The following is a 12,227-nucleotide window of genomic DNA, read 5'->3' as shown; positions in this document are numbered from 1 at the left end:
CAGCGTTCGGCTTACTTCAGGTCGGTTATTCGGCAGCTTTGTGAATGATCCCTGTATGTTACAGGGGCACCCAGAAAAGCAAAAACTGTTGGGTATATATACTATTGATACGCTGGATTATGTGTTTATTTTCTTTTATTTTGCACATAGTCCCACGTTAATGCTAACTTAAAAGACGTCCTCCTGTAGATTTTTTATTTTTATTTCACTTTTGGGTTGAGTCATTTTTATTTCTGAAAAGTTCTGCTAATTTTCCTCTGCATGGCTAAAGTTTTACAGCATATTCGAGAAAGTCTGGGTATTTCACTTTTTCACTGTCGCTAGTAAAATCTTAAGAGGGTCTGTTGAGCAGCTCTGGGTTTTTGCTGTTTCTCAGCGCTGTGCCTGGTGTGCAGGCAATTACCAGTTTTGTAATTCTTCTGTTGCTGTGGATTCAAGTGAAGTATGGAGTGAGGAGATTTAGCTCAGCTGCTCATACAAACTCTAATGAGGAACGAGGAGCAAGAGAGGGGCTACTCATGCCATTCCCCAGCCTGTTAGATGAGCCAGATTGGCCATGAGGATCGTCAGGGGGTTCCGCAGCGTGAATCCTGATTGTAATGTCTGTGAGATACTCAAACTTCTCTGAACTGTTTTCTTGCGAGTTCTTTAAACATTTCAATTGTGGATATGGCATCTGCATGTTTAACTGCACACTTCTTAATGGTAATTCATGAAGCTGAAATGTGCATTTAATGGGTCCCCTATGACCGCTGGTGATACCCAGTAATTTGGTCAACATTGTACATGATGATTATGATGATGGCTCATAGATCAAAGCTAAATTTCAGACAGATATACAAAGCATACATTAATGCAGCATTGCAATCATTAATACTAGACATGTGCAATTAGTTTAATTCCGAATCGAAATTCAGACGAAATTTCGTAAATTCGGACTTTCGGATGCATCCAAATTCCGAATTACAGATATAACGAATGCAAACGAATCTGACTTTCCGATTCCGAAATTCGGAAGTTTGGACGAAATTTTGTTTGTTGGACAAAATTTTGTTTCTTGGACGAAATTTTGTTTCTTGGACGAAATTTTTGTTGCAGCAAAATGACATCAGAAAATTATTTTTTTTTAGTCTGCAGAAGAGGGGAAAAAAAGTGTGAGGTTCCCCCCAATTCATACCAGACCCTTTAGGTCTGGTAGGAATGTTAGGAGGGACCACCCAAGTTAAAATAAAAAAAAAGTGCATGGGGTTCCCCCCAAAAACCATACCTGGCCCTTTAGGTCTGGTAGGAATTTTAAGGGGGAACCCTAGCCCCATAAAATGGGGGGGGGGAAATGTGGGGTCCCCCCTAACAGTCCTACCAGACCCTTGATCTGAGCACTGGCCCGGTAGGGCAGGAAAGGGGGGGGGGCGATGGAGCGCCCTCCCCTTCCCTGCACCTTACCCGGACACGTGCCCCTCGGCATTGGGAGGTTGTCCCGGTGCCGATTGGGACAAGGGCCTCTTCCCAACAACCCTGGCCCGGTGGTTGTGGGGGTCTGTGGGCAAGGGTTCTTATTTGCATCGGGGGACCTAAAGGGTCTGGTATGAATTGGGGGAACCTCACGCTTTTTTTTCTCTTCTGCAGGCTGTAAAAAAAAAAATTATTTTCCTAAAATATCACTTTGCTGCAACGAACGAACGAAACGCAAACTAAACGATATTTCGACCGGACTACCACTAACAAATTTTTCCGAATCCCAATCCCGAAACGAATTGAATTTCGGACCCGAATCCCGAAAAACAAAATAAAGCAAAATCTGAATGAAAATGAAACAAATGTTTTTGCCAGTGCACATGTCTAATTAATACTATATCTTTGTATTAATTATATCCTTGTAAGTTCTTGCCTTGATTTGGCATCAGCCATTTGGTATGAGCCTCTTGAAATCTACTTTAGCATAGCTAAGAGAGGGCAAGGGAGAAGCAGTACAAAAAAAAGATGGCAAGGTGTGCTTCAGTGCAAGGAGCAATGCTGATAGGAAGGGAGAACCGAGTGACAGAGATTAGCTCAGCTCTGGTCTGGTGCTTCTCTGTTCACTGTCTATTCACAGGAGAGGTAGCAAACCTATGGCCCTCAAGCTGTGGTGGAACTACAAATCTCATGAGGCATTGCAAGATTCTCACAGCCACAGACATTACTCCCGAAGAGAGATGCATCATGGGATTTGTAGTTTCACCACAGCTGGAGGGCCGGAGGTTTGCTACCCCTGATTCACAGAGTGGGTAGGGATCTATCAATACAAGTAAAACTGCAGCAGTGAAAACTCAGGTTCCTTCTCTCGCTAGACAGGGCTGTGCTGGGGGGCAGAGCTGCAAAACTTTCAGGTCAGATTAGACAGAAATACAAATCCTTGGCTTGGTGAAATGGCTCTTTTATATGTATTTAAAATTATATCAAAAGGTTTTTAAGCTATTTCAAATACTGATTAAGTCACTTACAATGAATGCTGCTTCTTAATGTTGCAGTTGTTTGCAGTTTTAGTTTCCTGCAGAATAAGCTGGTTCCCTGAGCACTGGCCCTGATATTCTGTTAGGGTGGCTTCTTTCTCTTGCAGAGTCCTATCGAGCCAACCTTGTATGTGTGCTATTAAGCTGTGTGTGCCTCCACAAACAAACAGACACAGTAAAGCAAGCCACTACCCTGCTCCCTAATCTTTCTTCCCCCCATCTCCCTGCTCTAAGCTAGTAGATGGAAAGCTGCTTCAGACTGTGCTATCTAGTGTGATCTTGTACTGGACAGGAAGTTCAGGAAAGCAGAGCAGAGGGAGTTTGAGCTCTTTGGAAACATGATCACTGTAAGTGTTTTAGGTAAAACTCTAAAGAAATACTTTGTTGAGCAATGTATATTCAGTATATTGATCTGAATTCGTCATTAAAAACAAATAGGGTTTATTTCTAATTCTATTGATCTGTTTGACTGGAATTCAGCTTTAAAAGAAAGCAAACATTTTCTAAAAAGCAAAATGAATGGTAAATAAATACAAATTTGTTATGAACTAAAAATGTAATAGCTAGTGTCTAGTTATAGTTTGGTCAAACCACCATTTTCTTCTACATTTGCTTTTTATAGACTAGCCCCATTGTGTGAGCTTGTGTCCAAAGGAAGTAGTGGCCACAGTGGGGGTCACACTGAAAAAATAATGAGACAAATGTGCAAGGTTGCTAAATGGATTTTCTTCAAGCAAAGGCTACATTTTATTATCTGGAATGTCAATGTCATTTGACCAACTTATTTACACAAAATAAAGTTCTATATTACATTGTGGAGAATAAAAATAACAAGGTTTTCCTTGAGTTGTCGGCTTAGTTACTAATGACGTGCCATAAGACTCCTCCAATTTAAAGCTCAGAAGGAGTTGTATATAAAATGTGTGGTATGTGTAACATGTGTGAGTAATTATAAAGATGAACACAATAATTAGCTGTCCTTGGAAATGCCGGAAAACTGGTCTCCTCAGTGTTACCAAATCCTGAGGTTTGTCTGCAAGACAAGTAACGTACTGAAGGTTAAATGGGTTGTAGGACTGCAAGGGTGAACCCTGCTACTAGCATCTGGTAGAAAAAAAATATAGAAAAGCAATACGGCAACTGTTTTATGATTGTAAAATCATCGTAATTAAACATTTTGCTGCACTCTGCCAGGTAATTGTCACATCACAAATATAGAGAAGGCAATTGATTATTTATTTTTGAAAATTATAGTGGCAGAGATTGGTTCTTCCTGGACAGTCCTATGAGAATGAGACAACTCAGGTATAGATAATCTACTTAAAAAATAATAAACTGTATCCAGTAGGGGTTTAAAAGGTTTGTTGAATAGAGTGGAATGAAATACATGAAATGAGTAAAGGATTCACTGAGGATATGGATTGTAACTACCATTAGAGTATTGTATTTTAGGAACCCTGGAGCAATGAGATTTGGGGAATAACTGGGAGGCTAAGAGTGTTACTATTTTATTTTGTGGAGAGTATAATTTGCAGTTATTTAATCTAAAACTTTTCTCCACCCAAGGTTTCAGAGCTAGGTTAAGAGCTATTTGCACTGAATCCTTTTTATTTGAGACTTCCGTTAGGATGATGTTTGTGTTTGTCATTAGGTCATGTAAGTCAGTTCCTAGTTGATTAATTGAAGAAAGAACATTACATTTCTTTAAATAATTGTTCCTGTTTAAATAGAGAACCATCTAACAGTGGCTTTGTGGGCTGTCCAATTAATGATCGGTGAGGTATCAGTGGAATCGTTAGTTAGTTTTAGGTAACAATATGATCATTAATTTCACAACATATGATAGTGTCACTTAGTAATGATTAGTTTAGTCCCCATTGATAAGCATGTTGACCACTACAAAGCTCAGTGTTGACAATTGTTACAACAGAGTGGTCTGAAAGCTACAATTAAACAGGTCTAAAACAGCCTCAGCCCCAGGCCAATGGCTTTTATGTGATATGACTTTTATGTTATATATTATGAGAAATGTGTTGACCTCCTCACTCCATGTGGAAAAACACTTTGGAAATGAATAAGGCATACATTAGTGATATGAATACCTGTATGTACTTGTGAGGTGAGTAACCACAGGCCCATTTCTGTACTCAATAATACCCCAAATTCGAGCTAAGAGATTGGCAAACTTTATTGAGCAAAGTAAAATGGACAGAAATAAATTATTTAACAAAGTACTAAAGCGCATAACAAACCCATGTCCTCATAGAAGGCATATTTACAAAGAAATGTGACATGTCAGTGTTTAGAAAAGATTCTACAAGTCCACTCAGTTCCCAAACACGATTTGTGTGCATTTTCTGCTAGTCACCCCAATTTTCTCCTGGATAGAAACATTTGCAGTCTAATGGTATCTTTGCTTTTAAGGACAACATGCTACCCCCAATCATAAAATCTGGTTTTGATTTTGAAACTATTAATCACATAATATGGTTTGTAACAAACACATGCACGAAATGTGTGTAATCATGTACAGCCCTGGGGAGAAGAAAGTACAAACCAGGATATTGAGCCTCTCTCCTGATACTGTGATACATAGATCAGAAGGGCATAAATCAGGATGATGAAATTGTCACTACAGCAGAATTGGTTTCTGGGAAACACAATTGACCGTGTACGCTGTTGGGATCGCTTCATTGTTCTAGCAAAGATATGAGGCTTGCAGGTGATCTGATCAGGATTTGTGCATTCCTGTGATAGAGCCTGCCTACTAATGGCCCATTGTGTAGCTGACAGGAAGAGACACATTAATAGAATTGTAAAAGGAGATAACCCTCTGCAATGTGTTCGCGTGTCTCCAAACAAATGATAGATAAGAAAAACTCAATCCTAAAGGACAACTACCTACAAAATGTCCTAACTATATACTGTATGCGTACAGTCTTCCCAAGACCGTTTTAAAGGGACACTAAACTCAGTAGGTAAATTTAAAAAAATGCATTTAAGTAACTATTAACAGAAATGTAGCTTATTTGTGTATCACTCGGATGTAGATCCTCAAATCATCTCTGAATTGGTGGTGACACTGTCCTTCCTTCTGGAGGGTGGATGCTTTTGTTCCCCATGGTCCCTGTGTGTGCTGTATAGCAGTCACCACCCCAAGCTTGCTCCGGTAATAGATTACAATCTCACATTTAATTTACTAATTTGTATTGAGATTATAGTCCATCAAGGAAGTGAGCTTGGAGCGGTGGGTACTTTACCATGGACAACAAAAGTAGCCACCCTCCAGAAGGAAGGACAACAGTGTCAGCAGGAATTGAGAGATGATTTGAGGATCTACAGCCGAGTGACAAACAAATAAGATATATTTAGTTAGGGTACTTGAATGCATTTTTACGTGTTAACTCCTGAATTTAGTGTAATTTTAAACATTTTAAAAGGGGGGGAGGGGGGTTGGGGCTGCCATTAGACCACCCAACAGTCCCAGATTCCCAGAACCTCTATTATCAACTACAATGGGAGAGACAGGGCCTATTCTTGTAAAGGTCACTTACAAGGTGGCCATGTTTTAGAGTGGCAACAAGCTGCTATCACTGTAACTCAAGTAAATCATGCAGAAGTGTGCAATTATAGACTGAGGTTTCCTATTGATATTTACTATACATTAATAAGGGTGGAACACAGCTGGTATGTAACCCTGGTCACTGCCCTTGAACTGTAGTATGGCAAAGGCACTGAGCCTGCATTCACACCTAGGCATCAGCATTTTTGCACGTATTTAATGCGTGTTTTTGCCTAGCGCTTTTGAGCACCTTTTGCAAGTTTGTGTGCGCACCTGACACCCATACATTAAGTTGGGTGTTTAAGCTGGCAGAATTTGGGACATTGGTGTAAATGGGCAAACATGCATGATGACGGGCACAAAAAACATGTGTAGCGCTCACCCCCGAAGGAGCCGCTGGATGATCGGGTACTTCTTTCTCACCTCTGTGATAGACCTCAAGCAATGAATCCACAGCACACCAGCACACCTTGTGTGAAAGTTTTACTAAACAGATAATATGCTATCATACTATAATATAAATAAATAAACAAGTACAATAATGGCAAATAAACAGCAAGTAATAGGAGCACTTTAAATATGCAGATACGTCTTAGCTATGGCTGCCTATCTGCTTATGTAAACAACACTGAACTAACTAATATAATTCTATCAGCAAACTGTGAAGGCAAAGTCTCAGTTCAAACAGACCCGGGTCTTAAACCTACTGGCCAGTGGTATTTAACTAGGCTAGCTGTCGGTGGGGCCCAAGTCTTGCTTGTACAGATGGTTAAACACAATATCACTGTGGCCAATGGCCTCTCACCACTCCTGCAGCTTAGATTGTAGTTCCCAGCATTGGTAGGTGAAAAGAGGTGGTTGCTCCTCTGCAGCCAACAGCTTTCAGTTTCCAGCAGCAGCCTGTGCCACACAGTAGTAGCAGCGATGTTTGTTGCAGGTCTCTGTAGAATCCAATCACTCAGGAAAGGGCTGGCAGGGTCTCTATCTGATACAGCAATCACTGGATTCCCTCATGGAGCGCTTTCCACACTGTAGAAGACTCTTTCAGCCGGATCCCTCATCAGGAGAGCAGACAGTCACAGACACTGGAATCACAGACACTGTTCAGCAGACAGTGGTCATCTGCAAACACCTCAGGTTATCTCTCTCTCCTTATATGACTAGCAGACAACACACTACATCCAGCCACTGACAAATCCCTTGTCGATCAGCCTGTGTTCTGAGAGAGGCTCCATTTCCCTTTTTCCTCCAGATCACAAAAACCTCCTGGGTCTGGTAGTTCAGTGAAGCATAACATCCACTGTTTCTTCCTGTGTTGAAACTCCAACTCCCACAACACCTCAGTACTGCTGAGAGCTGAGCCAATCAAGTGTCTGTAGCAACATATACAGGTCTATTCACTAAGCTGCCGAGGGCAGCTGAGTGAACAATCGATTGTGCGGAGCTAGCAATGACAGCTAGCTCCGCCCAACAGTTTTCTAATGTCCGGCGGTTCTGCTGCCATAGGAGAGAAACACTGATTTATCTTTTTTTTTCTGCCCGTACAGCAGCCCTTCGGTTCTACTCAACCGAAGGGGTCCTGGGGCCAAAGCTAGCCGAAGGATCGGCCGAAGCTACGGCTAGATCCTTTGGCAGCTTAGTGAATAGACCCCATAGTCTTAAAGCGGCAAGCGGCTTGGCTCTTAAAAGGGAAATAACATGGTATTTATATGTAATACGTATATCTCTATAAATAATGGTCCGCTACACATGCAAAAAAGTGCATCATTTCTTGTCACATGTTCCTAGGTGTTTCCTATCTAGTCTATGGTGACAAAGCACAATTTAAACTGCCAAAAGAAGCTCTAGTACTTTTTTGAGTGTCAGGCATTTTATAGCTTGCAATACAATGCTCAGGTGTGAACAGGGGCCATGGGAATGAATGGGATTTCTCATTTTGTGCATTTTGTCATACATAGTTTTGGTGTGAACGGGGACTCAAGGTCCTATGCGGGAAATGTCTAATTGAAGAACAGTCTGTCTTTCCTTCTTAGCAACCACTCAGTGCATCTCTTAAATGATTTAACCAGGCCTGACAATTGGATTGAGAGGAGCTGATTGGTTTTCAGAAGGGAAACTGACCTTTTATCATGCACATCATGCATGAGGCGCAAAATGCTGTGTTTTTATTTGAAAGAGCATAGCTTGAAAGATTCAATATGTCTTGTTCTGATTCGTCACTGCTTTGATAAAACACTGCTTAGCAAATATATCATACATTCACATCATGTCGAATGTATGAAGCAACATGTATTCTAAGCAAAGGAAGTCCATGATCAGAACACAGTCTAGGAATTTCTTATTAGGTCATGCAATAAACATGGTACACATTCCCAGCATGTCTCCATGCCAATATATTCACAACCTGGTAGCATTTCCAGAATAATAAATCACTGTCAGGAGACTCGATCATTATAATTCTTATATTTGTGTTATACAGTACAGAGAACACTTGTCAGTACCTAGATCACTAATTCACTGTTCCCCTCTCTCTCTGTCAAACAAATCACGAGTTTCCAACTGCTGATACCGTATCAATTTGTTAAAATCTGCTGCGTGAACAGAATGACTATAATAAAGCTCTTTGTGCATTTTGTTTATTCTCATACTATATTTATATCTTTGTGTTCTTTTCTATTTTACACATATCACTGAGCTCATCAAAACACTAGGCGCCTCATGGCACTCTACACCAAGGTACAACTCAGGAAACACAAAGGAGTAATGTAGTGATTGTCCAGAACACCCAATTAGACTCTTAAGACAGTGAACTCCAGGCAGGTATAAAAACATACATTATTACAATTATGTATTTTAAAAAATCCTTCAAGCCCAACGTTAGGCAAAACTTTTTATGTATATATATTATGGTCAGTGTTTAGTTGGGTTAGAACTGCCAAACTGTAAATGCTGCCTGTGTCACTTTTAAGGGAGATTTTCCCCCTTCCTGTTCTATATGTAACATATCACCTAGACAGGAAGTGAAGAGAAATCTACCCAGTGATGTTACAACAAAAAAATTAGACAGATCTCACCATTTAGTGCATTAACTGTAGAATTGGGTATAGAATTTAATGCACTAGGTGGTGTGCTCTATCTCCTTTTTTTTTTGTTGGTTTATAGTTGTGGGCTTCCTCTACTTGCATCAAGAGCAGCACACCAATTGTCAGTGCCCTGGGACTATTCTTTGGCCGTCTCATGTGAGTATTCAATTTACTGATCCCACTTAGTAGTGCGCTGACCGGTCTTTGTTACTTTGTTGGTGTTTTTTTTAATGTATACCAGTGAGGTTACAGACCTCAGTAAACAGCTATCAAATGTTCTAATCCTTCCTTAAAGAATGATTTAAAGCTTTGATTAACCCTTGCAGTGGGGCTACCTCTGCACTGCAAGGGCTAACTGCTGTTTTTGATCTAGGGAAGAAAATAACAAAGTTATACTCACCCGATCCTCAGGGCCAGCTGGCTGTGACAGTGTTCCCTCTATCCTCCTCTTCTCCAGTGATGATGTGTCCTCACGTCTTATACAGTGTGTATAGAACGTGATGACTCAGAGATCTTAGACCACTGCAGTGGAGGGGGACGAAGCTGGAAGGACCAATCTAAGAGTAAGCCAGCTTGGAGGATCAGGAAAGTATAACTTTTTTATTTTTGTCACTAGACCAAAACAAGCAGTTAACCCTTGCAGTACAGGGGTATCCCGACTGCAATGGTAATAAAAGTTTTACCTCTTAGTTCTGCTTTAATCTACTAAAAGAAAACATTTTTATTGCTTTATGTGTTCCCTTTGCTGAGATTTTTAGCTGCTTAAGCTGGGTATACACTGGTAGGTTTTCTAACAAACTTTCATATGAAAAATGTCATCAAAACATTCAATAACGAGACTTGATAATTCGAGACTCAATTAATGTTGTTAGAAATCTCATTTGATTTTAACATTCAATTTTGGACTAAATGGAGTTTCTCAAATGAAAACCACATTCACTGTTAGAATTTTGCTGGATAGAAAAACATTTTCATCAGAGTCGACATAGATCATCAGTTTAACAACCTAACCCCATTAACTATTAGAAAACCAAACGAATCTAAAAGCAAATGTTTTAACAAAATTCTGCTAGTACATGGCCAGCTTTAGTGTTCTGGCTAACAACTGTCAAATAAACAGGATGTGAGGAGATATCTCTCTAGCAGGGTCACAGATAATGCCAGTAAAACAATAACAGTAATAAATCAGATATTCTCCTCTGACCCACTCTACTAAAAGGAAACATTTTCTATTGTTGTGTGTGTCCCCGATGAAGAGAATTTTTCACTTGTTATTCTGTTTATTACCTGTCAAATATGAAATGAGGGGAAATCTCTCTTTCCCCACTTCATGCAAAAATATAAAAAATGGATTTAAATGTATTTTAAATGTCACTGATTTACAATCTTAGATAGAAGAATGGACACGGGCACTCCAATAGCAAGTCAAGCACGTCTATTTATTTTGTATTATGTATTGGCACTGCCTCAATACATAGACAGAAAAATGGACACCGGCACTCCAGCAGCAAGTTAAGTACGTCTATTTATTAACGTACATGCTGCATAGCAAAATACACTCAGTGTAATGTTTTGGGGTCTCACAGGATCCCCTTCATCAGGCAGAAACAAGTGCGACCCGGAAACGTTGCACTGAGTGTATTTTGCTATGCAGTATGACGTTAATAAATAGACGTACTTGACTTGCTATTGGAGTGCCCGTGTCCATTCTTCTTCTATGTATTAAGGCAGTGCCATAAATCGACAGCCGTTGTATCTACTTTGGATTTATGGAACAATTTATACCCATCTACAGGTGAAACTCGAATAATTAGAATATCGTGCAAAGTTCATTTATTTCACTAATGCAACTTAAAAGGTGAAACTAATATATGAGATAGACTCATTACATGCAAAGCAAGATAATTCAAGCCGTGATTTGTCATAATTGTGATGATTATGGCTTACAGCTCATGAAAACCCCAAGAACCCCAAATCCACAACCTCAAAAAAGTAGATTATTACATGCAATCAATAAAACAAGGATTGTACATAGAACAATATCGGACCTCTGAAAAGTACAAGCATGCATATGTACTCAGTACTTGGTTTGGGCCCCTTTTACAGCACTTACTGCAATTACTTTTGCACGATATTCTTTCTAATTATTCGAGTTTCACCTGTAAGTGCGATGGGTATATGGACTGTATCCTGATTTGCTCAGGTCTGTGCTGCTCAGTGCACAGACCCGGCATGCGGAGATGAAGTAACTCGCATACGCATGTGCATGCACAGAAAACTACTTTACTTCCTCTTTAACATAAATCCCAATATCAGCAATCTATATTTCTCTGCACAGCAGACTGGACCAAATGAGGTTCTGCTGCAATGTACATGTGCTGACATTGTGGAAAAAGGAGAGTAATGACTTATTAGTGTATTCTACATGCATACATTTGGAAAGGGTGTAAATACATTTCAATTTTAATACATTTTTTCGGCCCTACATCATCAGTTTTATGTCTAGGAGTTGGATTGGGAGCCTCAGCTGCAACAGGCAGACATGTAAATTGTATTTCTTTCAGAATGGATAGTTGATAGTACACATTGTATGTACACATTCAATTAAATTCAGACATTTGGATGCATCCGAATTTCTGAATTCTTATGTGTCCAAATGCAAACGAATTTGAATGTATGTTTAATTCAGATCCAGACATGTAACTGTTCTCTGGTCAATCAGATGGCTTTTTAGCTGTTGGAGGATGCAATACAGGCACGGTCATGTGACTTCATGTTGTGGAGTAGAAAGAGTCGACAAGAGCAGTAGGAGAGCAGATGGTGTCAGAACTAAAATGAACAAAAAATCATGTTAATTTATAATTAAAGAACTCCATCCAAATAGATTCGAAACAAAACTTTGGATGGTTCTGATATAAAAATTTGGACGGATCGGAAATCCGAATAACAAACCGAATTTCATTTTGGATCTGAAAACAAAAGAAATACAAATCCACATTGATCCAAAATGAAACACATTTTTTTGCGGAGGTACATGTCTAATGACAGGTAGTGTCCATTCTAGTATGTTCCATTTAAGATTGAAGGAAATGT

Source organism: Nanorana parkeri, unplaced genomic scaffold (genome assembly GCF_000935625.1).
Source record: "Nanorana parkeri isolate BGI_ZX_2015 unplaced genomic scaffold, ASM93562v1 scaffold57, whole genome shotgun sequence".
Classification (NCBI taxonomy): Eukaryota; Metazoa; Chordata; class Amphibia; order Anura; family Dicroglossidae; genus Nanorana; species Nanorana parkeri.
This window is presented reverse-complemented; position numbering follows the sequence as displayed.